The 5,942-nt window shown below is 44.8% G+C and overlaps 1 long non-coding RNA gene across 1 annotated transcript; it reads right to left on the reverse strand.

Annotated features, from left to right (window-relative positions):
• Nucleotides 1-224: 224 nt before the first annotated feature.
• On the reverse strand, nucleotides 225-5,020 carry LOC143299607 (uncharacterized). Its single transcript, XR_013057546.1, has 2 exons — nucleotides 3,925-5,020; nucleotides 225-3,838 (listed from the first exon to the last, which is right to left on the reverse strand). It is a non-coding gene; the product is annotated as an uncharacterized LOC143299607 (long non-coding RNA).
• Between the last annotated feature and the right edge of the window lie 922 nt (nucleotides 5,021-5,942).

Genomic DNA, 5,942 nt, shown 5'->3' on the forward strand with positions numbered 1-5,942 from the left:
AACAGCTGGTGGAAGGAATCCCAACATGGCTGTGTGTTGTGACATGTACAATGTCCGTTCTTTATTCCATGTCACTTCTTATTGCTTATGGTCAAGAGATACATGTCCAGACTGAAATCTCTTTCACAGTGTGTCAGCACTAGGAAAGTGGACAAAAAGGAATCCCATTATGGCTGTGTGTTGTGACATGTACAATGCCTGTTCTTTATTCCAGAACCAACATGTTATTTTTTTTAGTGTTCATGGTTAAAGAGATACATGTCCAGACTGTGTGTCAGCACTAGGAAACTGGACAGAAAGGAATCCCAGTGTGGCTGTGTGTGTTGTGATAACACTCACCCTGTGACACGTGGGCTCTGTCAACACGTGGGGGAGGGGGTGGAGGGGCCTGGTCTCTCTCACTCCAGCAGAAGGGAGGGAGGGTTTACTGATGGCCACTGGTCCCAGCAGTGGCCAGTTCACAGCTTTGTCCAGGCACCCTCTACACACTGTGATACTGACCCTGGTGTTCCATACCCGTTATCTGATGGGATGTTATTTTTCTACACTGGAGACTTCTGATGGTCCAGACACTGTAATGCTGTGTACTTGATGAACAGGGGGCAATATTTAAGGCTTTGGTGATTGTTGACTTGGTAAACGGCTTGATGCGTTTTTTTTTTAGTTTTTTTAATGTGTTGCTACCACTGATGCTGTTAGAGCATTACACATTTTAACTCACTCAGTACGGCCAGTCCTCTCTTCTCCTCTACACAGACCCCTCGGATGTCCGGTGGGTGTCTGAATGACCCAACCTTTAGCTTCCGTCGTCAGAACTGTGGTATTCTTTGTCAACATTCACCTCTTCAGTATTAGAGCCTTCCGCCTGCAATATTTTGATGATGGTAATTGGGGTGAAACGCTGTTAACGTCGTCTTTCGTATGGAGAGAGTTAAGCACTGCTCTGCAGCACAGTGGTGTTCTTTCTACCACACACACCCATACAGAAATGTAGAATAAAATAAGTGTTCCCAAATCATAAACATTTTCCAGATTATTTGCATAAAGTTAAACACCTTCCACATTTATAGTCAACATAACAGTGCAGCATCATCAAATTTCATTTAAATGAAGTTAGCAAAGTATAGACATGATATATTTGATTTACTCGTTACGAAACAACCCCCATGCTTCCCACCCCCTCTTAAAAAAAAAAAAAAAAAAAACCCTGTCATGTGAAACATTGGAACAGACCAGGGGACTAATCTGGAACACTGGACAATTTCACTGATATGTTTATACAGAACATAATTCTATTAACTGTCAAACTCTTAGTTTTGCTGAAAAAAAAGGCAAGAAAAAAGAAGAGACTGAAGCTTTTAATTTTGACTGACTGATCCAAAGTAAAAACTGTGGCTATGTAATGCTAATAGTTTTCAATTTTATGTATATAACATTTATAGCGCATTTTAAAAGCTGTTAATGTTGGGCTTTCCTTATTGATTGAACATTTTTATAGTCAAAACATAAAAAGATGTAATTTTATTACAAAATTAGAAACATTGATAAAACAGGACCTGTATGTCCACAGACCTTTTACATACTAATCCAGCTACTGTTCCCGTCAGCAGTAGTCACACGTTGGTGTGCTGTTTCAGGACAGGGTATAATTCATCTTTAGATAAATCAAAATGTTTTGTTTCTTTCACCCCCCTAACTGTCAACAAAATGTGAGCTGGTTGACATGTGTAGTGGACAGCCATGAAGTCTGCCCCTCAGTTCATCAAGTACACACCAGTGTTACACCATGGAGCTATCAAGTCTCAAAGTCCTTGCTTGCTGTGCTGTAGTTACACTTTGGGAAGGATTCACTTGTGTAAGTCTGAAAGTTTCCTCTTGTAAATGGACTTAACTTTTGAACAGGTACAACATGTATATGGTAGCAGGTGCTATCAGTAGAGAACTGATTTGCTGGATGATGATGAGCAGGGAGCCTCATTTATGTCCGAATGCAAGAACACACATCCTTGTGTGTATGGTCATGCCTGTACACTGTGTGCAGACAGGCATGTGCAAAATCAGATGTGTACACATGTGCTCACTTGCAAATGGAAACAGGGGCAGACAAGTACATACATAATTGAATTGCATACATGTATGCATAGGTTTCTGTAACTTGTACATATGGTTGTGCATGTTGATGTGTGCACAACCACATGTACTTGTGTTAATGTGCACATGCATATGAAATGGTACAGTGCTCATTTTTCAACAGACCTGTTTACCCTCGAAATTCAATATGTCCTCTACCACCAAATTTTTCAAAAAGATTCTGTATTTTCATTATAGTTGTAGAGAGTCGCATATTTTCATTGAGCAATGGTGCACGTTGTTGAACTTGCCTTGTCAATACAGGGGGCAGTATTTCCTGCACTTCCCCCCCCCCCCCCCGGTTCTAATTCTTGACTCGGTGCAGTAATTGGGGGGAAAATTCTGTGATAGCGGCGCCAGTTTTTGTTCTGCTTTGGCACGTTTGTCATTTCAAAACTGCAGTCTCCAGGAGCAAAAGAAGTGAACTCTTGTTGCTCAAAGAGGTGTCAATGTTCTTGAAAATCCATATATGCTGCACCACATCTGCTAAGCAGATGCCTGACCAGCAACATAACCAAATGTACTTAGGCTTTGTTCATTGGTCATTGGTCAAACTGGACTGCTGTTCAGTCGTATGGGTAAACAGGTCTGTTTCATACAGGTACCACTTGATGTGAACATGTGCACAGTTACAGAAACCTATGCATTTAATGCTTGCATGACATGGGGTGCACTTGTGCAGATTGTTATATTATATATGGTGACAAGATAGAAATCCTTGAATACACTTGGCAGAGGGGATGAATGAACACTGCTTGTGTAATAAAATTCTTGCCAAACAAAAGGTTTGCCTTGACTGACTGCATAGGGTTTGAAATTGATTTTACTACGGGAAGGAATGACCAAATTGTAAAGTTGGACTTATCTCCAACTTTGTGAAATGGTGGTTCTTCCCCCGCAGTAATTTGTGTGTATGCGTGTTGAAATTCTAATAAGATAATCCACATCCATTCAGTGTTCCATTTGCTCCATGAAAAGGCAGTGTACACAACATGGGACAAAACCACCATGGGTAATGGGGCCTGCCAAAAGCTCACCTACACTGTACAAGTCATGGAAATGAAACCACCACCACCAGCATGCACTCCATCAAAGGGCAACATGGTGCTGCATACTGTACCATGTCAAACTGATACAAACAAGGCCTAGTCAGTCTGCAAACTAAATGGCCTGGTTTGCATCAGTTTGACAGGGTATATTTCACAAAACAGGGAGTCTAATATAAACTGTACCATGTCAAAATGATGCAAACAAAACCTATTGGTGTGCAAATCAATAGGCCTTGTTTGACATGGTACGTACATTTAAACAGACTGTATGAACTCCCCCATCTTTGCTGAAAATTGTTGGCGAGCTTTTGCCTTGAAATACCTCATGGCAGAGGTTTAGAGTGACCACGATGCTGAAATACCTCATGGCAGAGGTTCAGACACAATGACCATGATGCTGAAATACCTCATGGCAGAGGTTCAGACACAATGACCATGATGCTGAAATACCTCATGGCAGAGGTTTAGAGAGTGACCACGATGCTGAAATACCTCAGGGCAGAGGTTCAGACACAATGACCATGATGCTGAAATACCTCACAGCAGAGGTTCAGACACAATGACCATGATGTGAAATACCTCATGGCAGAGGTTTAGAGAGTGACCAATGCTGAAATACCTCATGGCAGAGGTTTAGAGGGTGACCAATGCTGAAATACCTCATGGCAGAGGTTTAGAGAGTGACCATGATGCTGAAATACCTCATGGCAGAGGTTCAGACAGAATGACCATGATGCTGAAATACCTCATGGCAGAGGTTCAGAGGGTGGCCACACTGTCTCCATGTCTTTTGACAGGGTCAAGGGTTCCAGGGACAACCACATGGAGGGTGTGCCAAAACTCAAAGGCAGCATGTCAGACAGCATTTTAAACCTCATCCCTAAGATGCCTTGAGGTCCCATTTAGCTCGGAAATCCTGTCAAGAGTGCAGCAGTCTCTGAGCCAACAGACTGTGATGGGAGGCCAGCAAAGACCTCTTCTGGATGAACCTGCCAATGGTTAGTTGGTGGGGGGGACAGTGATAACAGATTGGCTGAGAGATGCCCTGGATGGGCAGTCCTGGCTGTCCTCACGCACCTCACAGGGTGCAGGAAGGGGTGCAGGAAGTGACATGTCACACTGACTGAACTGACATGTCACACTGACTGAACTGACATGTCACAATGCCAACGACAACAGGGAAGAGAAAAGATGAGACTGTCCACAATCAAGCAAACTGCGGCAAATACCAGGTCACTGAAGCGGTGCAGGATAACCCTTGCCTGATCACTCAGTTTCAGTTTCAGTAGCTCAAGGAGGCGTCACTGCGTTCGGACAAATCCATATACGCTACACCACATCTGCCAAGCAGATGCCTGACCAGCAGCGTAACCCAACGAGGTTAGGCCTTGAGAAAAAGGTTGCCAACAGCACCCGGTGTTCCCCGGCGGTCACCAATCCAAGTACTAACCGGGCCTGACGTTGCTCACTCAATGCAGGACAACCCTTGCCTGATCACTCAATGCAGGACAACCCTTGTCCGATCATTCAGTGCAGCGTAACTCTTGCCTGATCACTCACTGTTGGACAACTCTTGCCTGATCACTCAGTGTTGGACAACTCTTGCCTGATCACTCAGTGCAGGACAACTCTTGCCTGGTCACTCACTGTTGGACAACTCTTGCCTGATCACTCACTGTTGGACAACTCTTGCCTGATCACTCACTGTTGGACAACTCTTGCCTGATCACTCAGTGTTGGACAACTCTTGCCTGATCACTCAGTGTTGGACAACTCTTGCCTGATCACTCACTGTTGGACAACTCTTGCCTGATCACTCAGTGCAGGACAACTCTTGCCTGGTCACTCAGTGTTGGACCAACTCTTGCCTGGTCACTCAGTGTGGGACAAACTCTTGCCTGATCACTCAGTGCACGACAAACTCTTGCCTGGTCACTCAGTGTTGGACAAACTCTTGCCTGATCACCACTGTTGGACAACTCTTGCCTGGGCACTCACGGTTGGACAACTCTTGCCTGATCACTCAGTGCACGGACGAACTCTTGCCTGATCACTCAGTGTTGGACAACTCTTGCCTGATCACTAAGTGTTTGGACAACTCTTTGCCTGATCACTAAGTGTTGGACAAACTCTTTGCCTGATCACTCAGTGTTTGGACAACTCGTTGGTTGCCGCGCGGAGGTCAGCGCACTGTTGGTCATCTCTTGTCCTGATCACTCAGTGTTGGACAACTCTTGCCTGATCACTCACTGTTGGACAACCTCTTGCCTGATGCACACAGTGCTGGACAACTCTTGCCTGATCACATCACCTGTTGGACAACTCATGCCTGATCACACAGTGCCTGGACAACTCTTGGCCTGATCACTCAGTGGCAGGACAACTCTTGCCTGGATCACTCAGTGTTTGACAAACTCTTGCCTGGTCAACTCACTGTTGGACAACTCTTGCCCTGATCACACAGTGTTTGGACAACTCTTGCCTGATCACTCAGTGTTGGACAACTCTTGCCTGATCACTCAGTGTGGACAACTCTTGCCTTGAATCACTCACTGTTGGACAACTCTTGCCTGGTCACTCACTGTTGGACAACTCTTGCCTGATCACTCAATGCAGGACAACCCTTGTCCGATCATTCAGTGCAGCGTAACTCTTGCCTGATCACTCACTGTTGGACAACTCTTGCCTGGTCACTCAATGCAGGACAACCCTTGTCCGATCATTCAGTGCAGCGTAACTCTTGCCTGGTCACTCACTGTTGGA

This window comes from Babylonia areolata, chromosome 25, assembly GCF_041734735.1.
Source record: "Babylonia areolata isolate BAREFJ2019XMU chromosome 25, ASM4173473v1, whole genome shotgun sequence".
Classification (NCBI taxonomy): Eukaryota; Metazoa; Mollusca; class Gastropoda; order Neogastropoda; family Buccinidae; genus Babylonia; species Babylonia areolata.